Here is a 16,736-nt window from a genome sequence, read left to right on the forward strand (position 1 = left end):
CCTCATGATTTATGGAGAAGGCTCTCGTGACCTTCTCCATAAATATTCTTCTGTGAAATTGATAAAGACAAATCTTGGGAAGGCATTCACAACAGATTTGTAAAAATCTTCTACAGATAGAATAATGTTTTTGTCTTGTTTGAGATCTTTGAGAGTTCTGATACTGGGAAAGCAGTTAACCATAAGCAAACTACTGAGAAAACACCAGGTATTGCTTTACATAGATTACACTGTAATTGACAGCTTTCAGCACAATTTTGCATTGACAATTGGGCCTAGCGACCATTGAGAGATTCTAATAATAGTCCTTTTGTGCACATGCATGATGGTCAACTTGGCTGCAGTATCTGGACCCAGCGTTGGTGGGCATCTAGGGAACCCTATCAACCACAGACTTTTTTGAAAACTAGAGCACCAGGTGCGTAACTTCTGTGAGGTGCAGCTTGAGTGGATCTCACAGATTTCTTTGTTCTAGAGTGCTCTCCCAACATCAAGCTTAAAAAACACAATTTTCTCACATTCGCTGGAAAACACTAAAAGTTCCACGTTGCCACACTACTCTCTATTGTAGTATGCTATAGGACAGTAACAAACTAAAACCACAACATTTCTGTCATATGTGGCAGATCGTCCTTTTTTTTTTAGCTGCAGGTTGGCATTAGTTGCATAACAAAACAAATAACAGAAATACAAATGAAAAGAATCTTCCATTTTCCTACCTGGATAACTGTGTGCACTGATTACCACTGCAAGATCATGGGCTGTCGCACAAAACATGCCTGTAAGGAAGGAGGTAACCAAATGTTGCTTACATTTTGACACTAAGACTGATTGTGAGAGAAGAAATGCCGGAGCTTTGTTATCTGACTGCAGATAAAACAGTTAGAGAGATTACTAACAGCTGAATCAATAAAATAACCTTGAGGCTGATAATAAATACATATATGTACATATATATATATATATATATATATATATATATATATATATATATTACTTGTTGACGGTCGCCACTAGGTAGTAATAGTTAGAACAAAGTTTCTATGAAAAAGTGTTGTTTTACTTGTCTATATCTTTGGTGCCGGTTGACGAATCTTCACAAAATTTTCCCAAAATACATGATACGGACATCACCTATTATCTGGAAAGTTTCGGGGTGATACGTCAAGCGTGGGCTGAGAAAAAGGGGGAGGGTCCCAAAACCTGTTTTCCGCGTGTTCATTTCCATGAGAATGTGACCAGGAATACGGTCGAACCCTGAATGGATTTACACCAAATATGGCAGAAAGCTAGCTCTTGGTCCAGAAAGAACCCTTTTTGTTATTTGGTGTAAAAACAAATTTGTGTATATATAGGGTCATGAAGGCTCCACGAACCCAACCAATCTTGTGCTGAGATCTGATTGGCTCCCAACACTTCAATAAGGAAGTGGCTCGGCCATCTTGTGGCTTGGCTTCAGCTGAGTCCTTAAAAAAAGGATAAAAATAAGAAAAGGGGCAAAGATAGGTACAACCCACGGGCAAAAAAAGCACTTTTAAAAAAACAGTTTTACCACAAATTTGCACTGCAGTTACAAATCCACTATAAAAAATAAAAAAAAACAAGCGTCGGCTCCCATCGTTGTTTTAGTAAAGCCCCTGGGTGGGTCAAGTCCCAGGGGCATGTAAAAATAAGGAGGGGGCGGTGCACAGGGTCCCCCTCTTAGGGTATTTTTATGCCCCAGGAGCCACCACCTCGTCAGGGCTTATGAATATACGTAACCGGGGGACCGTCACCTTCCCGGGGCTTAATACAAATACAAACAATGGCGAGGGCCACAGACAGCCCCAGGGACCGACTCCCATCTGGGGCTAACCAATTAAAGAATGTGGGGTGCCCCCCACCACCCCTGCAGCCCCTCAGACCACTGCAGCTATTCATTTATATTAAGGGGGGGGCACATGCCCCTCACAGCCCTACGGACTGCCACCTCCCCGAGACTATGTAAATTAATGAATGTAGGGGGGCCTCGCACCCACCTCAGCCCCGGGGACCACCACCTCCCTGGGGCGATTCATTTAAATTAAGGTGAAGCAGCCGGGGACCACCAACTCCTTGGGGCTGAATTTAAATAATGAAGGGGACTGAACAGACCCCTGGTCCCGGGTACCAGCACATCTCCTGAGCAGTTAAACATTGGAGGGGGGCCACAAGGACCCAATAATGGCCCTGGGGACCACCACTCCCCAGGGCCTCCTCCTGCTATGTCCCCGGGTGCCCACCTCCGGGACATAGATGTTTGCTGTGACATGGCGGGTGCTTTGACAGCTCCCACGAAGTTAGAGCAAACACTCCAGTTCCAGAAAGTGAGAGCTGTCAAACAGCTTTCACTTGCTGGAAGCTAAGGTTTACTCTGTTTCCCTACCTGCAGAGATGCAGGCCGGGAAACAGAGAAAACAGCTGCCTCTTTTGCGCCTCTCTGCCTGTGACAGCAGTGCCAGCTCCCGCAGGAGCCAGCTGGGACCACGGAGGCCTTCCGGTCTCATTGCACACTGGGTGCCCTCGGGGTCACCCAGGTGATATGGCTGGGCTTGGGGGATTGGGTCCCCAGGGCTGAGATCGACCCGGAAGGAGTGTCAAGTGACAAGATCGGCCTAGGGAAGGGGGCCAAGCAGCCCCTCTCCCCAAAAAAATTTAAATGTTAAGTCCGGGCCCTGAGGGATGGAGTCTCGAGGTCCATGATCGTTCTGGGGAAGGGGGCCATGCTGCTTCCCCTCCACCAACCCCCCCCCCACCCCCCAAGAAACGAATAATATTTTAAGGCCAAGGGATGGGGTCCCTGGGGCTGAAATCAGCTGGGGGAGGGGGAGCTCACAGCCTGCCTACCCAGAAAAATAAATAAAATGTTAAGGCTGGACCCCGGGGGATGGTCCCTTGGGCAGAGATCGGCCTGGGGTCGGGGGGTACACGCTGCCACCTCTCACCCCTCCCCCAGATATTTTTATTTTAAGGCTGTGCCCTACGGGATAGGGTCCCTGGGGCTAAAATCGGCCTGGGAGGGATGCCACACACCCTCCCCATTGAATTGTAAAGGGCCCGAGGGATGGGGTCACTGGTGCCGAAATCGGCCATTGGAGGGGGTGCACTGCCTCTCCCACACACTGGCCATTCACCTAATGAGATAGCACTTACTAACTAACCAGTAAAAACTGCTCCCTCCTAAACTCCCTCTCACACCCACCTAGACCCTCTCATATCCAGACAGCCACTCTCACACCCAGTCACCCTCTCACATCCAGAGAGACAGGCCCTGAGGCCAAGTCTCGCGCTCATCAAGTCCAGCCGCACATTTTTTAATTCACTTAAAAAACAAAGGTTACAGGGACGTTATAGTTAGGTTCTGAATTCACACCACAAAACTAGATAAATTCAGCAGTTAGTTATTTCAATTAATTATAAATCTGGGCCTAAGGTAACTACAACTTGTGCCCTCGCCATGCACTGCTAATTACCCCGCATATTGCAGCACTCATGACATCTTTGGTAATATCATTGATAATATCACTGGCATATTTCCTGTAAAACTTTAGGCCGTGAGTTATAGTTACTTGAAATAACTCTAGCTATAACTGCTGAATTCTGGTTTTGTGCAAGTAAATTCTGTAACCTTTGTTTTTTTCCAGTGAATTTGTATCATATATATATATATATATATATATATATATACTGGAAGATGCAGGATCACAAGAAAACAATATATATATATATATATACCAAACGTTACAGGGACGTTATAGTTAGGAAGTAGAATTTAAGAAAACCCATAGAAAGTCACATAAAATGCAAGCGATTACAAGGATGTCATAGTTAGGCTCACATTTTAAACACACAAAACCATAAAAATTCACCTGTTATAGTTAGTTATTTCAAGTAACTGTAACTCGTGCCCTAAGGAAACTATAACTCTTGCACCCGCCATGTGCAGTTTTCTCATCAATAATGTTTAATTAGCAGTGCTGCACTTTTTCTCAAATTCACTGCGCTGCAAGTTTTGGTGTCTGAGTGGGTGTTTTATCTTTCACTATTTTGCGCGATTTTACACCTGGGGCCATGCTGAGCGCAGCAATGGATCCACAGATTGGCCAAATAAATTTTTTTTTGTCAATATCTGTCCATCCATCTCTCCTTTGGGGTCAGGATACCTGTATCCTAACCCCTGCTATCAGTTTTTTATTGTTTCTTTCATTTCCCTGCCCGATGCTAGAAAGAAAATGGCATCCACAAATTTCCTTTCAGGTTGCAGACATCAATCATGGCCTTTCTTTTCTCTGGGATTTGATGACCCACCGTGGGTGGATGTGTGAAGGATCCACGTATCTACATTTTTCTGCCCTTTAATACTAAAACTACTGAATGGGTTTACACCCAAGCACAAAAAGAGAGCTTTCTGGACCAAGATCTAGCTTTCCGCCAAATTTGGTGTAATTCCATTCAGCGGTTCGGACTGTAATCATGTTTAAAATCCCTTTGGCAAATTGCATGGGGAAAACGTGTTTTGACCCCCCCGGCCCCCTCTTTTTCTCGCTCTCGCTTGACGGATGACCCCAAAACTTTCCATACAGCAGCTGAAGTGACCAGGACACTAGAAGTTTAGTCAAAACGCACCAAAGTTGTTAGCAAAACACAAAATGCTTTTCCTATTGTAAACAGGTCCTAACTATAGCTAACTATTGGCTATATATATATATATATATATATATATATATATATATATATATATATATATATAATTATTTTCACAGTGGTGGTTGCCATTGTGTAGTTAGTTTCCATAGGAAGAGTGTTTTATTGTTTCGCTAATAACTTTGGTTCCATTTGATGAATCTTCAATTAACATTAAAAAAACAAACACACTTCCGCTCCTTCCTCGAAGGTTTTGGACTGATCTGTCAAGTGGGGCTGAGAAATAAAGGGGGTCTCAAAATGTTTTTTCCTCCTGCAGTTTCCATAGAAGATTTTAGCCAGTGATACAGCCAAAATTTAATTATTCCAAATTTGGCACAAAGCTAGATCTTTACCCAGGTGTGCTTTTTGTGATTTGGTGTAAATCAGTCCAATAGTTTTTTAAAAATGAAGGTTCAAAATTAAATTTATAGATAGGTTGACAGTTTGTCCCACTGGAGTCCCATTGGCCAAGACTCAGTCATTGTGTCCGGAATATTAAAACTAAAATATATAGGAGAGGGTAGAGTAGGGTATACCCTTACCGCCTTAGACTATGTGGGGGAGAAAGGGGAGGCGAGGAATCACCCCCTTTCTTAAATTAAAACAAGAATTTTAGGTGCTGCTTTCCTGTGAGAGATCAACAGGATCGGGAGAGGCCCAAAAGTCATTTAAAAATGAAAGCACAGCATTTGGACTGTTCATAGCTCTTTATGGAAACTGTGCTCCCAATACACTGTGAAGCCCCATTACTTTGGCAAACCCTTATGCCTACTTGCAGAGCGTTCACCTCCTGCAAGTAGGGGTAATCCCCTACTAAGCACAGTCAGCGCAGAGTGTGTAGACCCCACTCCTCTAGGGACCTAAGCTGTATTAGGTGGGCAAGCCCCTGTTAAGCACAGTCTATGCTCAGTGCACAAACTCTGCTTAGACCCCACTCCCTCCAGACACACAAGCATTATTAGGTGGACAAGCACCTACTACACACAGTAGGCACTGCGTGTGCAGACTGTGTGTAGAGTCCCTTCCCTCCAGAGATCTAAGCCCCATTGAGTGGGCAAGCCCCTATGCTGAGTGCCAAGACTGTGCGTAGACCCCACTCCGTCAGATTTGCAAGCACTATTAGGTTGGCCAGCCCCTTCTATGCACAGTTAGCACTGAGTGCGGAGACTGTGTGTAGAGCCCATTCCCTCCAGAGACCCAAGTCCCATTAGGTGGGTAATTCTCTACCAGGCACAGTCAGTTCTCATTATGTAGTCTTGAATAGAGCTCACTCCCTCCAGTCACACAAGCCTCATTATGTAGTATAGCCAGTACTCCACATAAACCAGCACTTAGTGTGCATAGAGTCTACTCCCTCAATAGACCTAAGCCTCATTGGGTGGGCAACCCCTACTGCATACATTCTATGCTCAGTACATTGAATGTGCATAGAGTCCACTTCCTTCAAACGTACAAGTGCTATTAGGTGGGCAAGCCCCTACTACGCACAGTCAACACTGTGTGTAGACTGTGCATAGAGTCCACTCCCTCAAGAGACCTACGCCCAATTAGGTAGGAAAGCCCCTACTATGCACATTCTGTGCTCAATACGCTGACTGTGCATAGTTGACTTCCTTCAGACGTGCAAGCTCTGTTAGGTAGGTAAACCCCTACTACGCAGTCAGTGCTGAGTGAGCAGACTGTGTGTAGAGCCCATTCCCTTAAGAAATCTAAGCCCCATTAGGTAGACACGCCCTTACTCCAGCCTCTGCTCATTTCCCAGACTATGTGTAGACCCAACTACCTCCAGATATGCACGTGCTATTAGGTTGGTAAGCGCCTGCTATAAACAGTCAGCAGTGAGTGTGGAGACTGTGCATAGGGCCTAGTCCCTCCTGAGATCCAAACCTCATCTGGTGGGCAAGTCCCTACTATGCACAGTCAGCAGAGTGTGCGTAAAACCCATTCCCTCCAAAGACCCAAACCCATTAGGTGGGTAATCCCCTACTAGGCAGAGTCAGTGCTTAGTGCGCAGTCCTTGCGTAGAGCTCGCTCCCTCAAGACTTACAAGCCCCATTACGTCAGAAAGACAGTTCTACGCATAGTCAGCGCTTAGTATGCAGACTACGGGGATCATTATGAACACGGCGGGAATCCCTGCCGTGTTCATGCTGTCGGTCTTATCACAGACTGCAAGCCCCCTTGAGACGCCGCCAGCCCTTATTCGGAAACAGTGTTGGGCCACATGGAGCCATCGTCAATGCCGCTGTGCGGCAGGAGCAGCAGCACCCGTCGCACAGATCACTGACTGTAAATCAGCATGGGCAGGGGAGCCCTGGAGCACCCCTTCTGCCAGCCTTTCCTTAGTAAGGGTGTAACCGTGAGGGAATGGCTGGCGGAACAAGGGTTCTTTATCCTGAGGGCAGCACTGATTGAAGAATTCTGCCATCGCCAGGCTGCCTGTCAGCGGTAGCCTGGCGTTGGTGGAAGGCCTCCTGTGGCGGTCCCCACTGTGTTCATTTTGTGGCAGTTGAGACCGCCATGCCGGTGGCGGTAATTTCCGCTGCCGCCGGCATGGCGGTCTCGACCGCCAACTTCGTAATGAGGGCCTATATATGGAGCCTTCTCCTTCCAGAAATTGAAGCGCCATTAGGTCGACAGGCCCCCCACTAAGGACTTTCAGCACAGTCTGTGCGTCAATCTCACTCCATCCAGACACCTAAGCCTCATTAAGTAGGCAAGTCCTTACTATGCACAGTCAGCGCTCAGACTGTGTGTAGAGCCTACTCCCTCCAGAAACCTAAGCCCCATTAAGTTGGCAATATCCTATGCTCTTTTTGCCTTTCTTCATGGTGAGCCAGTTCCCTCCAGACACCCAGGTCCAGTAGGTGGGAATGCCACTACTATGCAATCAGCACCCAGTGCACAGTCTGTGCATAGAGCCTACTTCATCCAGAAACATACGTGGCAAGTCCTTACTATGCACATTCAGCACATTGTGTGCAGACTGTGCATGGAGCCCAAATTCTCCAGAAACCCAAGCCCCATTTAGTGGGCAGTCTACTACAATGCACAGCATACGCTCTGTTTGCCGCTCTTTATTCATGGAGAGCCCACTTCCTCCAGACACCCAAGGACGATAAGATGGGCAAGCCAGTACTAAGCAGAGGCTGCGCCCTCTGAGCAGTTCTTGACGAGGAGTTCATTTTCTTCACATACTCAAGCTTCCTTACTTCAGCAGTGGTCTACCACATGAAGTTAAATATGTTAGTTATAGTTTACTTTCTGGTAATACATAACAATAGAAATTCACTGAAAACACCGAAGGTTAAAGTGACATTATAGTTAGGAGTGGTAATATTTTGTAACTTTAAATTAAAAAAACTAGAAATTTTTGACACAAATATTAAAGTGACTTTAGAGTTGGGTCTCATATTAATATCTCTCTTTATGTTAATTAAAACTTAGAAATTCAGTCAAAAAACAAAGGTTGAAGTGAGGTTATATTTAGATGAAAATGTGAGTTAAAAATACAATTGTAAACTAAAATAAAAAAATGAAATTCAGTTATAGTTTACTGAGCTAACTATAACTTGCGCCTCCACCATGCACTTCTTATGAGTTTATATAATTCTCCACTCATGACATGTTTGATTACTTCACTGATGGCATTATCCACTATACTGATGTTCTTTTTACTCTACAAATGAGTACAACAGTTGAAATATGTAAATAATTATGTAAAGCATAAATTACATAAGTGTATTTGCTCATATAAATTAATTACTTTTCAAGTCACTCCTTCTTGAGACACAAGCCTCAGATGCCCTATCTCCTAGTACACACTGACTTCATCCTATGCAAAATTCTTCATGGAAAGCCCACTCCCTCTGGACACTCCAGCCCCATTAGGGCGTCAAACTCCTATGTAAGACTTTGCCCTGAGCAGAACCCTTCTCTGAGGGCCCATTCCCTCCATGCACCCTAGTTTCATTAGGTGGCCAAGCCTCTGCTACTCATAGCCCTTGTCATGTACACAGCTCTTCACTGAGAGTTCGCTCCCTCCAGACAACCAAGCCCCATTAGGTTGCCAAGCCCCTGCTACACACAGCCATCACCCTGTGCACAGCTTTTCAGGGAGAACCTACTACCTACACAATCTATGTTAGTTGGTGAAGATATTACTAAATGGAGCCTGTGTCCTGTGGGCAGCTATTCATGGAGAGCCCACATTCTACACACACACCTTTCGGAGGCCAAGCGTTGTTCGAAAGCATACACTCAATAGCAGTATAGAAGCTATTGAACAGTTCCTTTAGATGTATATCAGTAAATGTCTTTTTGAGTCATTAGTGTTTAAAAAACTATTAGTTATTCAATGATTTCATCAGTGGTGTCATTGAAGATTTTGTGATTGATGTAATAAGTGAGGTCATAAGCAGTGCACTGTGGAGGTGCACAATATCGTTAGCTACTAATGGGCGTGCAGCACTGATTGTGCCACCACATGAGTTGCCCTGTAAACATGTCTCAGACCTGCCACTGCAGTGTCTGTGTGTGCAGGTTTAAACTGCCATTTCGACCTGGCAAGTGTCCCCACTTGCCAGACCCAAACCTTCCCTTTTTATTCATGTAAGGCACCCCTAAGGTAGGCCCTAGGTAGCCCCATAGGCAGGGTGTAGTGTATGTTAAAGGTGGGACATGTACTGATGTGTTTGTCCTAACAGTGAAATACTTCCAACGTTGTTTTCACTGTTGCATGGCCTGCCTATCTCATAGGTTAACATGGGGGCTGCCTTTAAATATCTTTTAGGTGTAGTTTCCCTTTGGGAGCAGATAGAGATGTGGAGGTTGGGGTCTCTGAACTCGCAATTTAAAAATACACCTTTTTGTAAAGTTGTTTTTTAGATTGTCAGTTTGAAAATGCCACTTTAAGAAAGTGCTCATTTTCTTGCTTAAACCATTCTGTAACTCTGCCTGCTTGTGTGTATTCCCTGTCTGGGTCAGACTGACAGTTGGGCTGTTTGTGAATACCCACTAGACAGTGACACAAAGGGAGCTGGGGTGTAGCCTGCATATCCTGATAGACCACTTGAGCTACAGTGGAGAGAGGAGTGGTCACTTAAACCTGATTGTGCTGTGCCTGCCCTCACACAATGCAGTCTCCATCCCCCTGGTGTGTGTCTGGGGCCAGGCTTGGGCAAGGCAGGGTCTTATTAACTACAGGGACTTTCCTTTGAAGTTTGCCTACTTCAGAAGCAGAAAGGGGGTATAAGTAGTGGGCCCAAAACCCCAGACTTTCAGATTACTTCTGGAACCAAGCAGAACCTCTGCCAAGGTGAAGAGCTGGAGGAGGAGTACTGCCTCATTGCCTCCGACTGTGCTTTGCTGGGTTGGCCTGCAGTTGCTGCTTCTGCCTGAAAGAGGACAAAGACGGGACTTTGTGGTATATTTCTGCTTGTGGAGTGTCTCCAAGTGCTTGAACTAAGCTTGCCTCCTGTTTTGAAGTCTAAGGCCCTTCACAGACTTCCCCTGCCTGCATCTGGACTTTCTGCTGAGACTCCTGCCCTTCCAAGTGCTGCCCTATCCAGTCCCTGGGCCCTGGAATGGTGAAGCTGGTAGAACAAGGACTGAAATCCATAAACAGGAAGCCATGCAGGGCAAATTTTGATGCACCACCTGCAACGCAGCTGTAAAAATGATGCGCCACCAACCTTACGTTGAAATCGACACACCACATGTATTGTGGCTGGAAAATCAACACATCACCTGCATCACGGCTGGAGAAACGGCGAACACCCGCTTGCGGCTGGTAAAAACAACGCAAACCCCACGTAGTGCGGTTTTTCATCACCGTGCAGCCGGATTTCACATGCATCATCGCTGGGCATCAAAATCAACGTGAACCTGCGCGGATCCGAGGTGCTTCATCCAGACTCATCGCTCCCTTGCGGGAGAGAAAAAAGACCCATTGATGATTTTTTTGACGCATCCTCGCCTGTGCGGCTTTATTTTTGATGCACACCAGATAAACAACATTTCCATTGTTTTCTATGGAGTAAGAATCTATTATTTTAAAAATTCATAACTTTACTTTTGTATGGTGGATTTTTGTCGTTTTGGTCTTGTTTGATTTAGATAAATATTGGTTATTTTTCTGAACTGATGTGGTGTCCATTTTTGTGTGTTTTCGCTGTATTATTGTGTGTTTTGGTACAAATACTTTACACATTGCCTTTGAAATAAGCCTGACTGCCTGTGCCAAGCTACCAAGGGGGTGAGTGGAGTTATCTAAGTGGGTATCTCCATTGCACTGACTAGAGTGAGGGCCCCTGCTTGGACATAGTGCAAACTGACTGCCAGAGACCCCATTTCTAACACTCAGTAAATAATAACTTGTTAATTTCAGGTTTTTTTTTGTTTCAAATGGTATTTTTTCACCTAACTATAACCTCACTTTAACCTTTGTTTTCACTTACTCAGTGGCAGTCACCACTGGGTAGTTATGCATGTAGCATGTATGCTTGTGTACATATGCATATGTAGGGTTGTGTGTGTGTGTGTGGGGGTGTATGTGTGTGTATGTGTGTGTGTGTGTGTGTATATATATATATATATATGCTCAAATAAGCCTTTGTAGAAAGAGAACACACAGTCTTTCACACTATCAACTCATTCGATGAGTTTCAACCCACCTGCCTCTGCCTTGATCACGCTAGCATATTTCAAATCAGAGCCACCTTTTAAGTTGTCAAAGTGATAGAAAACAGACTTTGAAAACACTACACCAGTCAATAGATCTCACACAGTTGGCCATATTGAAGTGTGCAGAAGTACAGAAGAAAAATGTCACTGTTCAGGTTAAGAAAATAACCATCTCACATAAATCACAACCCCAGAACTAGATTCTTGTCAGAATATCGGTCATCATGTGTAAAACAATTAGAGCACAAGAAATACATTTGTCAAAAGTAAATTCTTTATGAAAGGAAAATCATGTGAATATAAGACATGCATGGGTCAGAAAATAATTCTATGTAGAATGAAAATCTTAATGATATGGTTACATTTTCCAAGTCCTACAATACTGCCTAAGCGGGCGACTTCCCATCTGCAGGCACACAAACCCAAAATAAGACTGTACTACAATTCATATACACCGACCCAACTTCTGTAACTGTAGCTCAAGGTGAAACTATTTTCGTAAATAATACCTGTCTGAGATCAGTAAGACATCAGGGCTTTGGAGTTCCAGGGAATCACCAGATTAGCAGATAAATGGGGCAACTGCGAGGTCAAAAAAGTGAGTGCTTCTGGAGGACTGCAGGACTCAAAGAACCATAGCACCACACATGGGGTTGGGCAAGAAGTTGCAAGAACTGGCACTGCAGTGACAGCCCAAGAAGAACATGAGACTGCAACTGTAGCCAAATGTATGCCTAGAGACCAGGTGTTGGTGGTATGTAACTCAGCATGTCTAATCTTATCCAAGCCACAGGAACAGCTGAGGTTCAACACAATGTGGTGCCAGATAGCTGCATCCTGGACCAGTATGAAATTACAGGGATGCACATGAGTGAGGATGCATGCAGGACAGCTCTGGGGTAACAGGAACTGTTGACGACAGTAGTGGACTGGATCTCAGGACGTGTTCAGCAACTATCACACCTTACATTTCACAACATTTCCTATAATCAGTGCAGCACCGCCAATAAAATATGACTAAAAGTCACAATAACTTTTTTTGTTACTTACTCCATTTTTACAGCTGTCAAAAAGTAGTCATATCATTGATGGCTAGTACTAGGAAAAAACAAATGCATTTACAACGCACCAGTGCATCTAAATGGAAACTTAATTTTGGTCATATGACAAAAAATGGTGGCACATAATATCCAGAAACAATCATCACATTTATTCTCCAAGAAACATTTAATCTCTCATGCAAAAGATATTGTCTGTTACCCATAAAAATGTATCTGATTGAAACTTCTAGCTGCAGATTTCTTACCTTTGAATTTCCGGACTTTTTTGCTGAGCAGTGGCCTGCGTGCGCCATCAGGTGGCGTCGTTTGGATCCGTGTGTGTCGTTTGGCTCCGTGTGGCATTGTTAGCGTCATTGGAGCCGCCTGTGATGTCACGGTCACCTATAAAGGCACCACCCTGGCGTGCGTACGGCTGTTCTTTTCCTTCCGCGCCGGTTAAGCGCAGGTCTGGATCGAGCTACCCTCTGCCTTTTTTGGCAGGCCTTTTTCAACTTTTTTGTCTGAGTTTTTTTTTAAATCTGTGCCAGAAGTCATCGAGGAAGACAGGGTTCCAGCCGTGTGGTGTGTGTCATTGCGCCATGTTGGTGATGGACCCCCGCAAGGTATGTCTCTGGTGCCTCGACAGAGACCACAACTCGAAGTCGTGTTTTGCCGTCGGTTGGCGCGACTCCTAAGAGGTCACCTCTCTAGGAGCCCCAAGTCCTCTTCTTCACACTTGAGGATGTCAGGGCACTCGGGGAAGAGGCACCAAAAGAAGAAGTAGTCCAAGAGGACTTGAATTAAGCCATGGCCAAGGAGACCACTCGGGAACGTCGATGTTCCATGCACAGTTCCGCGGAACTGATGCCAGGGCTGACTTCATGTCTACCCCCCCATCCAGGAGCTGGAGCGACACCTTTCCTCAATTTAAAGAATTTTACAAAGCCATACGCCTCATATTTGAGCAGGCTGCCCCTGCTGGTGTTCCTTTGGGCTCCGGAGGGGCCCCATCAAATTCCATGTTGGTGGCTTTGCCCTAACACTGCTGGGGGACCCCTGGATCCGATATCAGATCCGGAGCAATGCTGGATGCACACAGTCGACCTCCTCTGCCATCGGTCCCGACACCGACGATCTGCCCACTGCCGGCGCCCACCAGTTGTGCGAGCTCCATCCTCATTCCGGATGATCCAGAGCTGGAACGACAATGTGCGACCCCAATTTCGACTTCAGTGGTGCAGACAGGGCCCAGATTAGTGCCTGGGACTTATTTCAAACAGCCAGGCACAGGTGAGGAATGAGAGGGGTCTGAGAACCCTTTAAAATATGTGTTGGAGCAGGACTGGTATGAGGATCTAGAGGAAGCCAGTGAACTGGATACTTCTCCAGATACTGGCATGCTCTCACCTCCTTCTGTGGCTACGGAGGAGGGAGCTTCATATTCCGTGGTGGTGCGTAGGGCAGCTGAGGTTTTGGACCTTGAGTGTCCTACGGTGCCTGTCAGGACTAACATCCTGACAGAGGTGCTTCAGCAGGGGGTTTCCACATCGGAACAAATGTTACCCTTCAACAAAGCCCTTGCTGATGTCTGCTGGGGAAGTGGTCCAAACCCAGCACAGGGGCTCCCGTAAATAGGACACTCGGCTGCTGCCATTCACCAGCTCCTACTGACCCTAGTTTCCTCACCCAACACTCCACCCCTGAGAGCTTGGTGGTCCAGGCCTCCACTTCCCATGGTGCCTTCCCTTCCACTCCCCCGGATAGGGATCCTAGAGGCTGGATCAGCTTGGTAAGAATATGTTTTCTTCCTCCAGCCTGGCATTCAGGTCCATAACCACATCATGCCTATTGTGCAGTTTTTTCCATACTTTATGGGATACAGTGGCACAGGTGCTGCCCCAGGTCCTGGAGGGCGTACAGGACACTCAAACTCAAGCCGTCATAGATGGCAGAGAAGCAGCCAAGTTTACGATTCAGTGTGGTTTGGATACGACCGACTCGCTGGGCAGGACGATTTCATCGACAGTGGCCCTTCGATGCCACGCCTGGCTTCGTACTTCTGGCTTTTCAGGGGATGTCCAGACAAACCTTATGGACATGCCCTTCGATGGCTCACGCCTTTTTGAAGAAAAGGCATCCTCAGAGCTTGAGCGGTTCAAGGACTCTCAGGCCACGGCCAGATCCTTGGGTCTCTTGGCGCCAGCACGTTAGCAGTCGGCCTTTCACCTCTTTCGAGGCTTCGGAAAGGGTGGGGTACCACGTCACCTTCAAATCAGCCACCATCTCAGCATACTGTGCGAGGACGGGGTCGTGGTATCTTTACGCCCAGATGATCTAGCCTGAGGTCAGCCATCACCCAGCCCCCCTCCTCCACTCCGCCCAAGTCCTACTAGTGTGGTTCTGCAAGACTACAGACGTCTGGTTTGAGGGAGGATTCAATTTCATCTCCCTCTCTGACGGTCCATAACATCGGCCAAATGGTTCTTGCAGATCATACAGAAGGACTAGTCCCTCCCTTTCCAGGCTTTCCCTCCCTCTATGCCTCCTTTAAAAGAAAGGCTGATGGAGGATCACTTAATTTTGCTCCACAAGGAAGTTATGGCTTTCTTGGCCAAGGGAGCTATAGAAAGGGTCCTGATGTCGGTAGTAGTCAGTGGTTGTTATTGACGCTACTTTCTGATTCCCAAAAGGAACAAGGGTCTTCACCCCATTCTGGATTTGCAGGATGTCAATCTCTTCTTCAAAAAGGAGAAATTCAAGATACTCACTCTTGCTCAGGTCTTGTCTGCTCTAGACCAAGGAGACTGGATGGTTGCGTTAGACTTGCAGGATGAGTATTTTCACATCCCCATCCTGCACACCCACAGGCACTACTTGTGGTACAAGATGGGCCATGAACACTTTCAGTTTACCGTGTTCCTCTTTGGTCTCACGAGGGCCCCTTGGGTGTACACCAAGGTGATGGTGGTGGTAGCAGATCATCTGCGCAGGTTGGAGGGGGTTTCAGTCTTCCCCTACCTTTACGACTGGCGGTTGAAGGCTCCTACGCCCCAGGCTCTCGTCAACCACCTTCAGACTATGACGGACCTCCTGCATTAGCTGGGGTTCACTATGAACATGACAAAGTCACACCGGACTCCCCCTCAGAAGCTCCCTTTCATTGGAGCGGTTCTGGACACAGTGCTGTTTTGGGCTTATCCTCCCGTGGAGGGAGTCCAGGATATTCATGTTATGATACCGATATTTTGGCCTCTATCCTGGATTTCGGTGAGACAGACTCTGAGGCTGTTGGGACTCATGGCCTCCTGCATCATTTTAGTCAAGCATGCCAGATGGCATATGAGTGGGACATAAAGTTCCAGTGGGCGCAACATCAGGGGAATCTTACAGACACGGTTCAAATTTCGGAGAGAACTGCAAAAGCCCTGCAGTGGTGGTTAGTGAACTGCGATTGGGTCAGAGGCAGACAGCTCTCCCTTCCCCAGCCAGATCTCACAGCAGTGACAGATGTGTCACTTCTGGGATAGGGCGGCCATGTGGGAGAAATGAAGATCAGAGGTCTGTGGTCTCTAGCGGAATCCAGACTCTATATCAACTTACTGGAGCTCCAGGCGACCCGACTGGCATTAAAAGCATTTCTTCCTGTTGTTAAAGGGAAGATAGTCCAGGTGTTTACGGACAACACCACTGTGATATGGTACTGCAACAAGCAAGGTGGTGTGGTGTTGTGGACCCTTTGTCAAGAGGCTCTGCCTCTCTGGACATGGCTGGAACACAGGGCATAACCCTGGTGGTTCAACACCTGGCAGGTTCTCTGAACGCCAGGGCAGATGAATTCAGCCATCAGTTTCTAGCGGATCACAAATCGTATCTCCACCTGGAGATGGCGCAAGGACTCTTTCAGCAGTTGGGAGAGCCTTGATTAGGTCTGTTGCCTCCGCAGAGAACACGCAATGTCAGCAGTATTGCGCATTGGAGTTTCCAAGGCGTCAATTGCTCGGCAACACTTTTCGTCACGAGTGGAGTTTAGGCCTCCTGTACGCCTTTCTGCCCATACCATTTCTTCCCAGAGTTCTCAAGAAGATCAAGAACGACCAAGCCCAAGTAATCTTAGTGACTCCGGATTGGGCACAGAGAGTCTGGTATACTGAGCCTCTGAAAATGAGCATCGATCCTCCAATCAGACTGACCCTTTAGTAGGATCTTCTGTCGCATCAGCTGGGGAGGGTTCTCCACCCAGTCCTGTCAACTCTGTGCCTTCATGCGTGGAGATTGAGTAGCGGCAGTTGCTAGCTTTTGACCTTCCTC

General features: G+C 46.5%; 1 protein-coding gene across 3 annotated transcripts in view; it reads left to right on the forward strand.

Annotated features, from left to right (window-relative positions):
* RPGR (retinitis pigmentosa GTPase regulator) overlaps window positions 1–16,736 on the forward strand; it is a 427,988-nt gene that overhangs the window by 328,863 nt on the left and 82,389 nt on the right. The gene's annotated exons all lie outside the window — the stretch shown is intronic.

The sequence above is a fragment of the Pleurodeles waltl genome, chromosome 8, assembly GCF_031143425.1.
Source record: "Pleurodeles waltl isolate 20211129_DDA chromosome 8, aPleWal1.hap1.20221129, whole genome shotgun sequence".
Classification (NCBI taxonomy): domain Eukaryota; kingdom Metazoa; phylum Chordata; class Amphibia; order Caudata; family Salamandridae; genus Pleurodeles; species Pleurodeles waltl.